At 37.6% G+C, this 19,813-nt stretch overlaps 1 protein-coding gene and 1 long non-coding RNA gene across 7 annotated transcripts in view; one reads left to right on the top strand and one right to left on the bottom strand.

Annotated features, from left to right (window-relative positions):
• pcsk5b (proprotein convertase subtilisin/kexin type 5b) overlaps positions 1-19,813 on the top strand; it is a 238,500-nt gene that overhangs the window by 94,349 nt on the left and 124,338 nt on the right.
• LOC147842795 (uncharacterized) overlaps positions 15,000-19,813 on the bottom strand; it is a 294,644-nt gene continuing 289,830 nt past the window's right edge. The window contains exon 4 of the long non-coding RNA XR_015498310.1: positions 15,000-15,553. This is a non-coding gene — a long non-coding RNA (uncharacterized LOC147842795). The remainder of the gene's footprint in view (positions 15,554-19,813) is intronic.

The following is a 19,813-nucleotide window of genomic DNA, read 5'->3' as shown; positions in this document are numbered from 1 at the left end:
GGCTGACTGAAGAATTGGCTAAAGCACTGCAAGATTTGAATGTTGTGACCCCAGCGCAACCCACCGCCAATTACTCTCCCAGCCAACTTCCCGTAACTCATGCACAGACCCTGTCCAGTCCCCGCCTAGTGTTCCTTGAGAAGCTTACTGGTAATCCAGCCAAATGCAAGCATTTTCTGTTGCAATGCAAACTGTCGCTCAACAGCCCCTTATGCTCACTGATGAAAACAGCAAGAACGCCTTTGTGTGCTCCCTGCTCACTGGAAATGCTCTCGACTGCCCAACTGCTGTCTGGCCAGACAACACCCCTATATTTCCCTTGTTCAAAGAGTTCATTAAACGTTTCTGTGTAGTATTTGATCACCCTGAAGGAGGTCATAATTTCTGGTGAAGAGCTTTTGAGTAGACCGGCTTCTCTACTGTAAATGACCACTATGAATATTTGGTTATGCCCTTCGGCCTAGCAAACAGTCCTTCCGTCTTCCAGGCTTTCATTAACATAGTGTTTAGAAATATACTGAATCAATTTGTCATTGTCTACATTGACGACATCCTCATCTACTCCAATTCCTTACAGGAGCACATCAACCATGTCAGAGCGGTCTTGAAGAGATTGATTGAGAATCAACTGTACGCCAAGCTATCTAAGTGTGAGTTTCACCAAACTTGCATCTCATTCCTGGGTTACATCATCAGCGCAGAGGGCGTGGCTATGGACGAAAAGAAGGTAGATACAGTCATTAATTGGCCTCAACCCAAGACTATCAAGGAGTTACAACGTTTTCTGGGATCTGCTCATTTCTATCGTAGATTCATTAGAAACTTCAGCACAGTTGCCGCTCCTCTCACGTCCATGGTTAAAAGCAGGTAACACCCGAATTGGAATGATTACGCAACTCGGGCATTCAACCACCTCAAGTCTCGCTTTTCCTCTGCATCGATTCTCTGCCACCCTAATCCTAATTTGCCGTTTACCCTGGAAATTGACGCATCAAACACAGGTATTGGAGCCGTACTGTCCCAGAAACCCAACAATTCTAACAAACTTTACCCTTGCACCTTTTTCTCCCGCAAGCTCAATTTAGCTGATAGAAACTACGATGTGGGAAACTGTGAGCTCTTAGCTATAAAAGCAGCAATGGAGGAATTGAGCCACTGGTTAGGAGCCAAACATCCGTTTGTTGTGGTTACTGACCATAAAAACCTTGAATATATCCACTTAGCCAAGAGATTTAACCCCAGACAAGCACGATGGGCGCTGTTCTTTACCCGCTTCGACTTCACAGTCACATATATCCCCGGATCCAAGAATGTTAAGGCTGATGCTCTTTCCCGGCTATCTGATGATGAATTATATGTTGAAGAACAACCCATCATAAATGAGTCCATTATCTTGGACCCCATTCGGTGGGATATCGATACTGAAATCTCCCAAGCCCAGTCTCAAAGCCCTACACCTCTGGCGTGTCCTAAAAATAAGAGCTTTGTTCCCCTGTCTTTGAGAGAGAAACTAATTACTGAAATTCATGCCAATCCCAGCTCCAGACACCCAGGTATCACTGCCACAATAGACTTGATTCAGAACGATACTGGTGGTCCTCGATTAACAAAGATGTTATCAAAGTTGTCAAGAATTGTTCATTTTGCCACATGAACAAACACTCTTGTCATCGTCCGGCTGGTCTGCTGCAACCCCTGAAATCCCACGTCGTCCCTGGTCGCATACTGCCATCGACTTTATCACTGATCTTCCCACATCCCAAGGCCATACCACCATACTCAGCGTCATTGATAGATTTTCAAAATCATGCAGACTCATTCCTATTCCCAAGTTACCCACAGCCCTGGAAACAGCAAAATTACTGTGCAACTACGTTTTCCGTTACTATGGTTTACCTGAAGACATTGTGTCAGACAGAGGTCCCCAGTTTACCTCCCATTTGAGGTCTGGCTTCTTCAAAAATCTCAAAATTAATATCAAACCGAGCGCCAGATCGGAGATTGGATGCTTCCTCCGCACCTATTGCCATGATAATCAAGAAGAGTGGAGTCGATTCCTAATGTGGGCTGAATACGCACAGAATTCGTTATGAAAATCATCCACTGGATTAACCCCCTTTTAATGTGTACTAGGCTTTCAACCCCCTCTGTTTCCATGGTCCGGAGAACCCTCCGAACTCCCAGCTGTCGATTATTGGTTCAAGAAATGTAAAGAGGTCTGGAATGTTGCACATACTCACCTTTCTCATGCTGTCAGACGTTTCAAAGAGCATGCAGATCGTTATCGGCATCCCAGTCCCACGTACTCCCCAGGCCAATGGGTTTGGCTATCCACCCGAGATCTCCACCTCAGACTCCGCTTTAAGAAACTCAGCCCCAGATGTTGGTCCCTTTCAAATAGATTTCTCCAGTGTCTTACCGACTTATACTGCCAAACCATTTTCGTATCTCTCCCACGTTCCATGTTTCCCAGCTCAAGCCTGCTGTTGGCCGAGGTGGATAGGGAGGTGGCAGCCGGTAAACAGGGTCCCCCGCCAGTCATTATTGATGGAGAAGGGCTTACCAGATCCATGAGATCCTGAAGTCCAGACGCTGAGGGGGACAACTGTAGTATCTGATTGACTGGGAGAGGTAAGGCCCGGAGGAACTATCTTGGATGAATCTTACGAATATTCTTGACCCAACTCTGTTAAGTGAGTTTCACCTGCAGCATCCGGAAATGCTGGCCCCTCGTCCTCGTGGAAGACCCCGGCGTCGTGGTCCCTCTCATGTCAGGAGCCGTTCGCAGGAGGGGGGCTCTGTCAACGACTTAGTCCCAGTCATTCCCCTCGTTGGCCAGCAGAGGTCACCATCACCGGACTTATTACGTCATGCTCATACACTGATTGCTACACACACCTGCAGCTCATCCTACTGATGATCCACACAAACATATAAGCAGCTCACACACTCACTCATAATTGTATATGTATATAAATATATACATACATATACAATTATATACAGGTGTATATATATATATATATATATATATATATATATATATATATATATATATATATATATATATATATATATTAGTGCTGTCAAAATTAACATGTTAACGCGCACGCAATGATTTTGAAATAATTAACGCATTAAAAAAAACTGACACAATTAACGCAGTTGCAGACTGTCATGTTTTTCTCCCTAAGTGAAAGTAAGATGTTTCTTTTCCGGACAGAGCGGCCATGTGACATAATCTGCAGCCCATAGGTTTTTTCTTTATTGACATTGGGCTGACCCAATCACAAACTTCCTTGTTGGGCTTGGTGTAACGTAGGTGTGTATTTGTCAAAATACTCAAGAGTCACACCTGTTTCTCAAGCGTGGTGGCGGGAGAGCAGAAATGGAGAGCAGCCAAGCACTTGCCCTTTGCGTCTCTGCACTCTGCACAGGTCATCATATTCCTGTCTATTCTATCTAGTTACCTATCTGTCCAAATTAATATACTTTTTTTTTTTTTATCTGCACCACGGCCCGCAGCAACTTTCTCCTAGGCTGTTTCCTTAACCTGCAAGTCTTTTTTTTTTTTACAAATTATAAAGAATGTCAGCTTCTCAAGCTCTATGAGGAGTGTCAATCATGTATTTTAAGATGCACTCTGTCAGAAGACAATCGCATGAGATATTATGACATTGTGTTTTTTAACGTCAACATGAGGTAGCTTATAGTGACAATAATATTTATACAATATGGTTATAATGATATTTATACATGACCAAACTAGTGTGCAATTTAAGCAACTTTTTTTTTTTTTTGCATTTAGTTTTGTAGTTCGCGCCCAAACAAATATTTGTTGCATTTTTCAATTGTTTAAGCTCATTTGATTGACAAAGTAAAATCTTTTAGCTACATTTGTTGTTTCATTGTTGAGTTAAACTTTTATTTAAGGGTCTCTGATACATTACTTTTATTATTTATATTTATTTTATTAATCAACAATAACTGTGTGCTTCAGCAGGCAGTTTTTGTCATGTTCATTATTTATTAGGCTCCCTCAAAACACACAGGCACCCACATTTCCAGCGTGGATTATAATTTTATAATAATAAGAAAGACAAGTTAAGTTTTTAATTTGTCAACTCTAATTATTTCCTATATATGGCTTTTGTACATTTTATAGAGTGGGAGTTTGTAAACATATTCAAGGGCGTGGGGTGATGGGGAGTATTTTGATTGATTTAGTGGACCGCTCTGGCCCAAAATGCCATGGCTGATTATTTTGTCCCAGTCCAACCCTGCAATGAGTACAATTGTTTGTATTCAATACTTTATTATTATTATTATTATTATTATTCATTTTCCATATCTGCAATGCCTGTATTTTGACATTTTTTTGCAGTCCACTTAGAATCCAACATGGAAATCAATGTTTTCTTTATTGGCATTGATTGTTTTGAAATTCAAATGGCATTAACATCACTGTGTTTATATTTCTGTAATAAATATGGCTGTCAAGCCAGGATCTTGATGGTTTATTGTGGGTATGTTGTTTACATGAAGAAATCTGTGTTACAAGTTGAACAAAAATTCTAATAAACAATTATATATAGAATTTAAATAGTATTTGTCTTGCATTTAGATAAATTTTACATTCGAATAGCCAAAATTACAAGTTTTAGTCTTTTAAATGACTAATAATCGCGATAAATTAAAAAAAAAAGTGTGATTATTTGTTATTTTTTAATCGATTGACAGCACTATATATATATATATATATATATATATATATATATATATATATATATATATATATATATATATATATATATATATATATATATATATATATATATATATATATTAGGGCTGCTCGATTTTGGGAAAAGTCATAATCACGATTATTTGTCATAATTGTAATCACGATTATTTAAAACGATTATCAGTTAAAGTCAAAATTGTTAGTGCTCCTGAAAAATTTTTTTTTTTATAATTATTTCCAAAATGATGTTTAACAGAGCAAGACATTTTAACAGTATGTACTATAATATTTTTTCTTCTAGGCTTATTTGTTTTATTTTAACTAGAATAAAAGCAGGTTTAAATTTTTTGAAACCCATTTTAAGGTCAATATTATTTGCCCCCTTAAGCAATATATTTTTTGATTGTCTGCAGAAGAAACTACTGTTATACTATGACTTGCCTAATTACTCTTAGCCTTTGAATTGCACTTTAATCTGAATGGTTGTATTTTGAAAAATATCTAGAAAAATATGATGTATTGTGATCATAGCAAAGATAAAAGAAATCAGAAATTAGAAATGAGATATCAAAACTATTATGTTCAGATATAAGTAAAAAAAAAAAAAAAAAAAAAAACGTCTTTCCATTAAACAGAAATTGGGCAGGAAAAGGGCTGCTAATATTCAAGAGGGCTAATAATTCTGACTTCAATTGTATACATACAGTTATTTTCCACCCTGCAAAGGAGAGAGAAATAAATATAATAGTAAAATATAATAAAGTCCTTCAGTCAAGAGCAGTGAGGGATGTTCTCCTTGTTTGATTAATGATAAAAACAGGCGGCAGCAGGAATATTTTGCGCGGTCACTGCAATGGTTTCTCTTTCACATGTCTTTTGATCCTCAACTCGTTTGTTAATTACACAAAAGAAGGTAAATATGAATAATCACTAAACACCGCGTTTTGACACCTATTTGACCATTAAAGAGCTTATGTTAAGATGACTTAAGATGTCTGCGCTCCTCTGCTCGTCTCAGTGTGCGAATGTGACCGAATGCTGACCGGCCACATGCTTCTGACTGTGTATGCGTGCCGCACACACACATAAGCACGCGGTCTTCCGCGCTTTTAAGAGCATAACTTGTGTACCACTGGAAAGGGGGCGGTATATGATGCAATAATCTAACTCGATTAATGCTTTTTCATAATCCTTTGAAGTCATCAAAATCGAATTTTCGATTAATTGCACAGTCCTAATATATATATATATATATATATATATATATATATATATATATATATATTGTAACATGAAATTAGCTCATTTTATGAATATTAATAATCAACAATAACGGAATTGCTAATTCGACCAAACAAACACAAGCAGAACCGCCGCTCCTACAAGGTAATCTATTCATTTAGAAAAAGGGAATTTAATTGCTACTTCTTTTGAAGTACATTAATCATTCAAAATTATTAAACAACTTATAATAGCTAGGCAGGGGAATCTGTATTTCAGTGACATATTCTCGTGAGGCAAACAATACAATTCACTTGATTATAATAGAATTTATTGACTAGTCAGACGTAACGAACAAACAAACGCACAAACATACATTAAACACAAAACAAAGGTAAACCATGTGGAGATATCGGGTCTATAGAACGTGTAACAGCAAAGAGAAATAGTAAAGCTAGGAAATTCAGATAAAAAACTAGATTTCAGATAAAAGAGTGACAAAACTTTCAGTTCCACACGCACCATTAAGGACCACCAAGGTTATAAAAAATGCCTTTTTGATAAAAGGGGCACAGCTTAATCGCATAACTAAAATCACCTGGTCTTTCATGTCTGGAGGTCTCTCTCTTTATGCTTCCGTCCTGATGAAACTCCTTTGATGTCCTTCTTGATGCGTTGAGTTTGTAATGCAGTTCTGAGGAACGCGATTGCAAACTTTAAACTGAGTTTACTTTGCCGGAAAATAAAGAAAGCGTGGCGGGAAAAGGTCCATGCTGCGTAGAAAAGCCACGTGGCCCGTAAAGGGACCACGTTTGATGGGTCTTTGTTAGAACCTTCTCTTTCTGCCCAGATGTTTGGCAAAAAGGTCTGGTTACACCTGCGGGTCACATGACAAACCCGTTCAGCATTCTGACCAATGGTTTCAGTACAAAGTTCGAGCGGGAACCCTTCCTTTGTCTCGAGGCTGCTCGTATGCAAATTTGAGTGTCCGCCTAAAGCATGCGGACAGGCATTTAATACAGGGCTTTAAAGAATAAAGCAATGCGAGTCATGGTCTTGCTCTATGCATCATGTGTTGTAAAATGTCAGTAGAAACCCATCGGTACCAAACATGGGGGGTTTAAAAGTACATTAACATAATTTTTCATATCCTTCCAATATTTATGCTTTACAAAGGCCTAAAGGGAACATGCATACAGGTTATAAGAGAGGTTACACAGGTAAGAAAAGTCAGAAATGAGATACAAAGTTTACAAAACATAACACCTTTGTTTTGTGCTGGTTCAGGATTTGATGAGTTCATTTTCTTTCTGTCGAAACAGCCTCGTGGGTGTGTGTGTGTGTGTGTGTGTGTGTGTATTTGGGCAGGAATGTCTTTGAAGCGACAGACCCTTCTCTGCTTATCTCTCCAGTCCCCCTGAGCAACTTAAGCTGTCACGAAAATCCAGACTTCTTGGAGCCAGGAGTCGTAAAACCCATGCGAAATACTCAAATCAAATAGTGAATATCAAATATTGAAATCAATAAGTAATTTTATCTTTGGACTGTACGCTACAATACAGATGTTACTACTTCAATGTGTTCCTTGTGCCGCCATTCATACCGCGCCGATGGCAGTACTTGATGCGCTAGCAGCATTTGACTGCTGGGTGGCACTTTAACCACAGATATTCAGCTTTGCCTTTTCACAATGCTAAACAGACTGTTCTGTAGGCGTAGCTTACTGTATGTGATGTGTTCATTTAAAATATAATTTTAATTTAGTTTTTCTGGTAATAGACATGCTCTTACACTATACTATGCTGTAGAAAAGATACATGGTGAGAAGTCAAAAAGCAAATATAAGAATTAAGTTATTAGCCTTCAGTGCCCGATTAAATTACGTTGGGGTGAAAATAATGTTTTGATTTCTTTGACTATCATGGCAATGTTATTATCTCAAATCTTAAACGTGCGCATATGAAAAACAGCAAAATAATATAGATTATCCTGCCGGTAGAGCACATCACCTCACATTTGTGAACTTGCGATCACCTCAACTTACATTTAAAATTTGTTTACCTGGTTTATTGTAAACTTTTTAAGTGCAAAGAGGATTCTTTTTGGAAAATAGAATTGAAGAAATGAAAGACAACTAAAATGAAAGCACAAACATTCAGTACAAATAAGTAGTCTTAAATAAAAAATAAAAATAAATAAATAAAGCAGTCTTTTAGTCTAAATATAGAGAGATGTAGTGTTTGCTATTTTGATTGGACTAAGACAAGACATTTTCATTTATGTTTTTAATTTACGTTTTTATTTACATTTTCGTTGTTGATTATATTTTACTATCTCATTTTATGTTTCAAATATAGTACATAATAATAAACGAATAATGAAAATAAATGAATAATGAAAATAGGACATAAATTAAGTCTGGCAGGTTTATTTTTAATAATTTAGTTTCAGTTCCGTTTTTTTTGTTTCAAAACGTCAATGTTCTGCTTTAAAGTATAACTGTTGTTTTGTTTTGTTTTTTTACTTAATGGCTCAGTATGTTTTGTATTTTAATTTCATATTCAGTCACCTTGCATATGCGTGTGAAATATAATGCCGCATAACCGCGGAAAAAGAAGAAAAGGCTGTCAGTTAAAGCTAATTAATCAAAATAAGCTATATTAAAATACAGCATTTATGTTAATACAGGCAGAGTGTGAACAAACTCAAGGCTAAGATATGCATTTGCCTTTTAATGCATTTAAAAATATTTGCGACCTTTTTATAGGCTACAGGCAACTATGGTGTATAATAATGTTTTTTTTTTTTTTTTGTATGGTAAAGGTCAATGCACATTATGTTATTGATGTAAACTTAGGCTAAAACTTACCATTGATAAACGTGACCTACCTCAAGCAGATCACTTAAAGTGTAATAAAAATAATGTTGCCGCAGGACATAAATGAAGTCCCGCAAGTTTATTTTTAATAATTTTGTTTCAGTACTATTAATTTTTTTTTTCTCAAAACGTCAATAGCACCTTCAATAATCTAAACATTAAAGATGGACCGCAAGATGTGTTGAGTGGCTATGTGGTGAAGAAAGATGGCAATGCTAAGTGTGATTATTGTAATAAACTAATAAGTTATAAAGCAGAGTCCCGACCAACAGGACTAAGCATATGCGGTTGGCTCACTCTTCACGAATATAGAATTAAAATTATGGCGCGTTAGGTTCATTGTGCATCCTGCAGGTGCAACCAACAAGGGTTGTGCATTTTAGTTTAACTTTTTGAGCGTTAAGCAGCTCGTTGTTAGTTTTTATTTTAAATATATCGAGCCAAAACTAAACAGCGCATTCTCTCCGCCTACTCGTTTATAACCAGCGGGACACGCTGCTGAAGCAGGAGAGACACTCTGTCGTTAATCGATAATCTTAGCTGATGTGTCGGAGTCGAAAGAATATATCAAAGAGGAATGTTCTTTAAACAGTCCCGATATGTTTAATCTTTTTTTCCCTGTCATTTCTCTTCAGCAAATTATATTTTTAAAGCTGCTTGATTCTTTCAAAACCGAAAGCAGAGCCCGTCAATTGGTGTTTTTTTCATAAGATACTCCTTTATGAATGTTTTAATTTTATGAGTAGTCTTTAATGTGCTTTTTAATAGTTTTATTTTATTCAAAGCAGCACCTAAAAGCAAATTTATCCTCAAAACGGCATGAGAGCGATGCATGTCATGTGTCGCATATATTGCCTTTTTTTCTGATCTTTTTGCATAAAGGTTTTAATCAAAAGACAGGTAATTTAATTACTTTCGATGTGCTAAAATATTTGTTAAATAAATGTTATTTCAAAAAAAGCATATGCAATGTGCTCTGACAGGTCAAATCAGATTCTTTCTCTCTTTCAAGTTCAAAGCAAATTTGAATGCCAAAGGATTTTAGATATGCATATACAAGACTATGTAGTATATTAACATCAACAAATCAATAAAATAAGTAGCAAATGAGAAATAAATGACAGAAACGTTGATAAAAACAGACATTATCTCTAAAAGTTATCAGAATTGCAAGATTAAAACAGCTGAATATAGGCCTAAAATAAATCTAGAAAGCAACTACTGTGCGCTGATATTTATTCTTCGTTTTTTTTCGAATAACGAACAATTTCAACCGCAGGGAGATACCGACAGCTTGATTTGCAGTATTTTCTAACATGTTAGAAGCGGGCAGCGGACATCAGCTAGCCGTAGAGACGGGCCGGCACAAAAAAAACATGGCTGCCGGTGGATATCCCTATTGAGTGCACTAAATACTCCGAGATCCGGAAGAAATTCTACCCGATAATCCAACACATACAAAACAACTTTAGCTGCTTTTCCACTATCGTGCCAAACCGTTCTAAGAACACTTTAGTACGGTTACGGTTGTTTCTCCACTGAGCCTGGAACGGCGCGGCACGATTACAAACCGTTCTAGGCCCGGAATTCTCGGCACAGTTAGACAACCGTGCTGAACTGTGCTGACAGATTCTGTGTGTTGACGTCGCGACTCGGTTGCTAAGCTACCACAGCTGGCTCAGCAGAAGCGCGCTAGTCATCAGACATCCTCAATAAACTACAGTACATTTAATATAAAATAATGATCCAGGTCTAAACGATACAGTTTGAAAAGGGTTTTAAAACCATAGAGCAGTCTCTGGCAGAGAAGTGAATAACTCATCATATTCTTACGAGGATATTTTATTAATTAAAGTTATTATTTTATTGACTTGAATACAGACCTACTTCGCCTGCCTGAATGTGAGTTTATTGCACGCAGCGCTGTATTTCACAGCACAAAAATCGCTCTGATCCGGGAGAGACATGCCAGCGACTTGCGCTGCTGACTTTTTTTTCCTGCTGCGCATCGAATAAAGCGAATAAAGTCAGGCTTTGCATCGTCGATGTCTAAATTCCACAACAACATCACTATATCCATGGAACACGAACTAGCAGCCTCTTTTAACAACGAGGAAATAATTGCACTTTTTAATTCAAAGCCAGGACAGCTTGTTAATACCAGCGAGACCACCTGAAGGACGGCGTGTTCGTGTTGTAATGTCGGCCGTCCAAAAGACTTTGCTTGAAAGCTTTACGGAGCGGCACTGTAACTGTCCAAGGTACTGTTGTATGATTTATATTATAGCATATGCACTAATAAACAAGTCAAAAGAATGAATGAATTAAATAAATATGGATTCTTAAATGTCAGTATTGCTTTTACTCAAAATATATCAATACGTTTTGACAAATGTTTTATAAAAATAAAATGAGCAATTTTCATCATTTCAGCGATAGGCAATTATATGATTCAGTTATACATAAGTTATATGACATTTATGAGGCATGTAACATGTTTCTGTGTTTTTGTTTTTTTGTGGTGATCTTTAATATAGCTACGCAAATATTTTCTAAAACGTCAAGCAATAATTCGCTTACAGCTTGTTAGTTAATTATGAACACAAAAATAATTATAATAATAAAAATAAAAAGATCAAAATAAAAAGATAACAGAGCAGCATTTTGCTAAATATAATAGTGCTTTATATGCTTTAAATCCTGCAATATATGTGTCGTTTCATATTCGTTTTTTTTTCACTTGCTGCATTATTTATTGTTTGAATAGAAAACCAAATAACAGCCATTGCTCTATTGGTTTCATTTTACCATCAAAATATAGTATATTTTATATCATTATCAACTTTTGATATAAAAACGCAGTGTAATTTAATTAATTGTTAAAAATGACATTTTTATGAAAATTATATTTCTGCCACTATAATGCAAATGCACTATTATTGTTGTCTTATCATTATTTATTTTTCTGTTATGTTCAGAGATTTTAAATATTATTTATTTCCCCTACAATTATTTTCAATCATCACGTTACATTTAGGTAATTTTCCCTCCAAATAAAATTTAGCCAGAGCTGTGCAACATATAAATAAATAAGGGTGCACATTTAGCACCCCTATTTGATAGAGCGGCATAACTGTTTAGTCACATGGTTGCTTTTGCTTTTATGAAAAAAAAAATAGTTTCGGTTCTTATTTAACTTTAATTGAACAAAGGGAGCCGTTTACATTGCGTTACCAAGGCAACTACTGATGCGTTTTGTGTAATGTTTTAAAGAGCTTTGTCGCAGCACGACAGTGGAAAATGAAACCGTATCCGTGCTGTCTGGCACGGAATGGAACAGTTCTGTTTAAAGAACGATTCAGCACGATAGTGGAAAAGCGGCTTTTGAGTCCCTGTCGAACAGAACCCATCTTACTGGGGGAGTGTGTGTGGTGCTGTGTGTTCAACTAACAATACCCGCTCCTGTCTCCAACACACAAATACTGGAACTCTTTATGTGGACTTAATTTTGATAATAGGCTACTATTATTACCTTTATCCTGTTTAATGTTATCAAAAATCTATTTTTATTTTTATTATTATATTTGTATTTTTTTATTCTATTTTTATTTTATTAATTATTTTCTTATTATATGTTATTTTCATATTTGTTTGCGCTACTGCCCTTTTTGCACTGTCTTGTTTGTGAGACGCGACGCTGCACTGCTTTGGCAAAACGAATGTACAGTTACTTGTCATGCCAATAAAGCACCTCAAATGTGAAAATGTGAAAATAGCCTAGGCAACAAATAACAAATAGTAGTCTAATAATAACAAAAAATGCCCTTTTCATTTTCATACAATAGGCCTATGTGTGGGTTTTGACAATATGTGTTTAATTAAGCTATCAGATGAAATGCAAAGTGAAATATGAACTAAATGTCTCTTTTGCTGAATATTTAATTAATCTATATATTTATTATTTTAAAAATCAACTCCTTTTTGCCCAGAGAAAGAGGCACGCGGCACTAGCGGACATGGGGTGCTTTCCCAAAAAAAGACGTACAGTAACTGGCGGCTGAACTATGCACAGTTTGGGGAAAAAAAGGATAGTGATGCATGTTTCCCAAAACCCCTAGTTTCTCTGTCGCAGATCCATCATTTGAATCACGTTAGTTATAAGTAAAACTCACATAATGATAAAGCACACCATCATCATGAGGGCAATTAAATAAAGGCAACCTAAACATATTTTTAATTGTTTATTTATGTAATGTGAGTTTTTATAACTTTGTTCTTTAAATTATTTCAATATAACTTAGGCTATTCTATCGATATGACACCTTAAAAGGCCTTCAATGCACTGATATAGGTAATAGGAATACAATGAAAAGCCGATTTCACTATTGACCCTGTTTTTATTCATTGACTGCTTCCCAACGCCACATTTCTGTTGTGCGAAAAAAAAGCTGCTGAAATAAGCAAATTCATGACAATACAATTTTAATAGTTTCATGATGGTTGTAGCTGGTGTGCTTCATCTGCGTGATTCTGATTTGACATTCTTCCGCTAAACTTGCACTGTGTTGATGTGTAAATGGGCTATGATCTTTGCTATTGAGGCTAAGGCATCAAGGTGTAAATGAGCTATAGTTCTCTTTGCAACTTTCAATTTCCAGGTGGGGGAAGTGGAAAGAGGCAATTCAAATGTACCATCTCTAAAAATAAAAAAGGCCGCTTACGCAGCATTTGTGTTTAAAGATTATTACCTTATTTTTATTTTATTATTATTAATTTATTCATTCATTCGTTCATTCATTTTCTTTTCGGTTTAGTCCCTTTATTAGTCTGTGATCACCACAGCGGAATGAACCGTCAACTTATCCAGCATATGTTTTACGCAGTGGATGGCAGGAGGGCCAGCTGGGGCTTCGGGACGGAGTGAAAGGAAAGGCGGAATTTGCCCCGAGTCAGGGAAAGATGGCTTGCCGTAATTACACTAGTTTTCCTATCGTTTATGCTTTCATATTAGTTGCAAAAAGATCAGAAATTGATCGCGCACGCGCAGGGAAAAAAGGCAATTATGCGACACATGACTTGCATCGCTCTCATGCCAAGTTTTGAGGATAAATTCGCATTTGGGTGCTGCTTGAAATAAATTAAAACTATTAAAAAGCACATTAAAGACTTTAAAAAAAATTTAAACATGCATAAAGGAGTATCTTATGGAAAAACACCAATTGACGGGCTCTGCTGTCGATTTTAAAAGAATCAAGCAGCTTTAAAAATATATATAATTTGCTGAAGAGAAATGACACGTAAAAAAAAATAAAAAGATTAAACATATCGGGACTGTTAAAAGAAAATTCCTCTTTGATATATTCTTTCAACTCCGATACATCAGCTAAGATTATGAATGACGGAGTGTCTCTCCTGCTTCAGCAGCGTGTCCCGCTGGTTATAAACGATGAGGCGGAGAGAATACGCTGCTTAGTGAACCTAACGCGCCATTATTTTAATTCTATATTCGTGAAGAATGAGCCAACCGCATATGCTTAGTCCTGTTGGTCGGGACACTCTGCTTTATTACTTAGTTTATTACAATAATCACACTTAGCTTTGCCATCGTTCTTCACATGTTGCCACTCAGCACATCTTGCGCTCCGTCTTTAAACAAATGTTTACATTATTGAGGTGCTCTCCGGCGGCGAAGTTTCTGGCAGAGTAGCGAGTGAAAAAATGTGCTTGCAGAAATTGGAATCAAAATTTAAATTATATAACAAGCATCGTATTCTTTCTAATCCTCGCCCAGCTTTAATACAAGTTGTGTTTTTTATATTTGTGGCTGTGAAGCTTATTAAGAATATATTATATATACATTATTTTTATTACACTTTAAGTGATCTGCTTAAGGTAGGTCACTTTTATCAATGGTAAGTTTTAGCCTAAGTTTACATCAATAACATAATGTACATTGTCCTTTACCATACAAAAAAAAGAAAAGAAAAAAACATTATACACCATAGTAGCCTGTAGCCTATAAAAAGGCCGCAAATATTTTTAAATGCATTAAAAGGCAAGCCCATATCTTAGCCTTGAGTTTGTTCACACTCTGCCTGTATTAACATAAATGCTGTATTTTAATATAGCTTATTTTGATGAATTAGCTCTAACCTTTGACAGCTTTTTCTTCTTTTTCCGCAGTTATACAAGGTGACTGAATATGAAGTTAAAATACAAAACATACTGAGCCATTAAGTTAAAAAACAAAAAAACAAAACAACAGTTATAGCTACTTTAAAGGAGAACATTGACGTTTTGAAAAAAAAAAAAAACTGAACTGAACTGAAACTAAATTATTAAAAATAAACCCTGCGAGACTTAATTTATGTCCTGCGGCAAAAATATTTTTATTATACTTTTAGTGATCTGCTTAAGGTAGGTCAATTTATTTTTTCTTTTGATGAAGCAGCATTCAACTTAAGCTCTTTAGACCATGCTGCTGACCGTTTCTCAGTGTTTCACGTACTGTACGGCAATGTCTTTAAATATATAATTTATTTAGGCCTATTTTCATTATTCATTTATTTTCATTATTCGTTTATTATTATGTACAATTGTTGAGACATAAATGAGATAGTAAAATATAATCAACAACGAAAATGGAAATAAAAGCAGAAATAAAACATAAATGAAAATGTCTTGTCTTAGTCCTATCAAAATAGCAAACACTGAACGTCTCTATATTTAGGCTGCTTTATTTATTTATTTATTTATTTAAGACTACTTATTTGTACTAAATGTTTGTGCTTTCATTTTAGTTGTCTTTTACTTCTTCAATTCTATTTTCCAAAACGAATCCTCTTTGCACTTAAAAAGTTTACAATAAAGCATGTTAACAAATTTTAAATGATTAATAAAGGAATTATAATGCTTTGACTTAATGTTTAATATCATTTACAAGCACAGTAGCTGCTGTATGGGCTATTTCTGTCCGTTCGCATCCTGTCCCTTTGCGCCCCCTGGCGGCTCATTCACAAACTGCGGTCATACACTAAAAACAGAGCGTCACCTATTTCAATGCTGCGGCGTTAATAGCCACTTTGAATTCACACCTACTATATATATATATATATATATATATATATATATATATATATATATATATATATATATATATATATATATATGTATGTATGTATGTATGTATGTATGTATGTATGTATATATATATATATATATATATATATATATATATATATATATATATATATATATATATATATATATATATATATAGATAGTACGATCCAAGATGGCGGCGCGTGTACAACACGAGGCTCAGGGTCTCTCCAGTTTCTGCATTTTTGCAGTACTATTCCTGCTCATTTCGGGTCTGTTCGTGCAGAACAGTGGTGCCTTTACATCGTACACCGGACAGGAGCTTTTGGATATTGGTTTGTGCATTCCGGACAGTTTTATTAGCAATCTTCGACTCATCCATGAGATCGCCAGAACACCCCGGGTTGGGGCGGAACACCCCTGCCTGGCCGGGCGGAAGTGCTTGCAGACCGCGCAGAGAACGTAAACAAAGACGGGGGAAGCGCGGCGGGCTAAGAGCTAAAGCTAACACCACACTGAAGGATTCGGATTTTCTGCTTTCCAGTCCATCTCATCATGGACCAACGTTTATCCTTTTCATCATCCTGTTTCTTAGTATTTAACTGTGAATTGATTTTAATTAATGAATAAGTTAACACATTGCTTAATATAAGAATGTTCAGTGCATTTGCCAGTCTCTTTATACCTGTTTTCAGGAGCCAGCAAACTAGGTCAGAGGTCATGGAGATCTTGAGTGGAACTGAGGACTGGAAGCAACTGTTTCTATTGTTATTTCTAGGAGCTAATACTGTCTAAAATGTCTAAAGTGATTTTGCTATAGTTTTACGGTTAAATCTTTTAAAGTGATTCTACTTTTTATTCAAGATAGACTGTGTAGTAAGAATATAACTGCCTGAATGTAGATTATACCAGTTTTAACCAGTTTTGATAAAGACGGCTGACGGTACACTCAGCCTTGGATAAGAAACAGATTATACTTAAAGTGTGTGTGTTCTATTTGATTGTTGATCCGTTTCACAGGCCTGGAGTCAGCTCTAATCAGTCTAAAGGGTGTCTGACGTTTATGTTTAGATATTGTTCAAAATTGTACGCACGAACCTCACATGGAAATGTTCCTAGTCTATCTGTGTTTTAACCAATCAGGTTAGAACACCTTTATGTATGACGCAGTTAATGACGTTATGTGAGAGTATAATTGTTATTGATTGGTGATTGTAAGCAGAGCGGCCTAGGAACTCATTGAGAGTGTTGAAGCTGGCTTCTGCGAATGAAACTGCAAACTATCTTCAGTAAACTTAATTTATTATTTTTTTTTAAATCTCTGACTCCGGCTCTTCTTCATCTACCAGACTGGTCATTCTTTGGGTTGAACTGTAAACTATCCCTACAACACCGGCTCTCTTTACCCAGCATCTTTCTCGCCAATGTACGGTCACTGCTAAACAAAATGGATGAGATTCGACTGCGCATCAACCACAGCAAAAGATTATGGAACTGTAACGTCATGATTTTCACAGAAACATGGCTAAACAGCGGGATACCAGACAACGCTGTATCGCTAACGGAGCACCACACATTCCGAGCGGACAGAACGGCGGATGACTCCGGTAAGACCAGAGGTGGAGGATTATGCATTTATATTAACAAAGCTTGGTGCACAAACTCTGTCGTCGTTGGGAGACATTGCTCTGCTAACCTGGAATTCCTAATGGTTAAATGTAGACCTTTTTATCTACCACGGGAGTTCACATCCACCATAATATCTGCTGCTTATATTCCAACCGACGCTGATGCAAAGCTGGCTATGAACGAACTTCATGCAGCCATCAGCAAACAACAGACTGCTCACCCGGAGGCTGCTTTTATTGTTGCGGGGGATTTTAATCACTCAAACTTAAAGACAGTGCTCCCTAAATTCCATCAAAACATTCTCTGCCACACAAGGGGAAACAAAACATTGGACCATGTTTACACAAACATAGCTGAAGCCTATGCTGTGACCCCCCCTCCCCCACCTGGGTCAGTCAGATCACCTTTCTTTGTTCCTTACCCCCAAATACTCACCCCTCATCGACCGTGTGAAGCCATCAGTGAGGACCATCAAAGTGTGGCCAGCGGGGGCAGACTCCACACTCCAGGACAGGTTTCAACACACAGACTGGGGTATGTTTGCTTCCCAGGCCACACATGGCTCTTACACAGACATTGACAGTTACACTTCCTCTGTTCTGGAATATATCAACACCACCATAGACAGTATTACAACCCAGAAACAAATCACCACATACCCGAATCAGAAGCCATGGATGAACAAGGAGGTACGCCTCCTGCTGAAGGCACGCAACACTGCTTTCAGATCAGGGGATGCACAGGCCTACAGCTCGCTGGGGTATTCACAGACATTTTCAACCTGTCGCTCAACCTAGCAGCTGTGCCAACATGCTTTAAAACCACCTCTATTGTGCCAGTGCCCAAACACTCCAGCCCAACATGCCTGAATGACTACTGCCCTGTAGCACTCACACCCATCATCATAAAGTGTTTCGAGCGATTGGTCCTGGCACATCTAAAAGACTCTGCCATCCACACTGGACCCACATCAGTTTGCCTACCGTGGCAACAGGAGCATAGATGATGCAGTCTCTATAGCACTGCACTCTGTACTCACACACCTGGACAATAAAAACACTTATGCACGAATGCTGTTTGTGGACTTCAGCTCAGCATTCAACACTGTCATACCCTCCAAGTTACTGATCAAACTCAGAGACCTGGATATCGACACATCACTCTGCAACTGGATTATGGACTTTCTGACTAACAGACCTCAGAATGTCAGATCAGGCCACATCTGCTCCACCACCGCCACACTCAACACTGGTGTACCACAGGGCTGTGTGCTGAGCCCCTTCCTCTACTCCCTTTTTACCGTTGACTGTAGGCCTGTTAATAGATCCAACACCATTATCAAAATTGCAGATGACACCACAGTGATTGGTCTAATCAGCAACAATGATGAGACAGCCTACAGGGAGGAGATACAGCATCTGGCCACTTGTTGCACCGACAATAATCTGCTCCTTAACACCAACAAGACCAAGGAGCTCATTGTGGACTTCAGAAAGGGACGAACAGGCTCACATGATCCCATCCACATAAATGGGATGGCCGTTGAGCCTGTCTCATCCTTTAAGTTCCTGGGGACCCACATCTCAAAGGACCTTTCCTGGACCACCAACACCTCCAGCCTGATCAAGAAGGCTCACCAGCGCCTATTCTTCTTAAGGCAACTAAAGAAGAACCAGCTTTCATCAGCCGTCTTGGTGAACATCTACCGCTGCACAATAGAGAGCATCCTGACAAACTGTGTCACAGTCTGGTATGGAAGCTGCTCTGTTGCTGAGCGTAAGGCACTGCAGCGGGTGGTGAAAACTGCCCAACGCATCGCAGGGACCACACTGCCAGCCATAGAGGACATCCAGAAGAAACACTGTTTGCGCCGAGCACGCAGTATTCTGAAGGACACCTTTCACCCCGCTCGCAGACTGTTTTCTGTCCTGCCCTCCGGCAGGCGCTTCAGGCTCCCCCGGACAAAAACCAGCAGACTGAGGAACAGCTTTTTCCCCAGAGCTGTCTCCCTCCTGAACTCTGCCCCCCACTGACTCTTTTGCCCCCCAATACACCCCCCACTCTCCTCTAACTTAAACTCCTCGCAATAACTGCACTGTTTAACATTTGCACATTAAAAAATTTGCACATTCACAGCACCAGATTGAACTGTTTACTTATTGAACTGTACATAACCACTGCATATGGACATTTGTAATTATGAACACCCACTATAAATATACACTTGTAATCATGCTTAT

This window comes from Danio rerio, chromosome 8 (genome assembly GCF_052040795.2).
Source record: "Danio rerio strain M-AB ecotype USA chromosome 8, GRCz13ab, whole genome shotgun sequence".
Classification (NCBI taxonomy): domain Eukaryota; kingdom Metazoa; phylum Chordata; class Actinopteri; order Cypriniformes; family Danionidae; genus Danio; species Danio rerio.
This window is presented reverse-complemented; position numbering and strand designations above follow the sequence as displayed.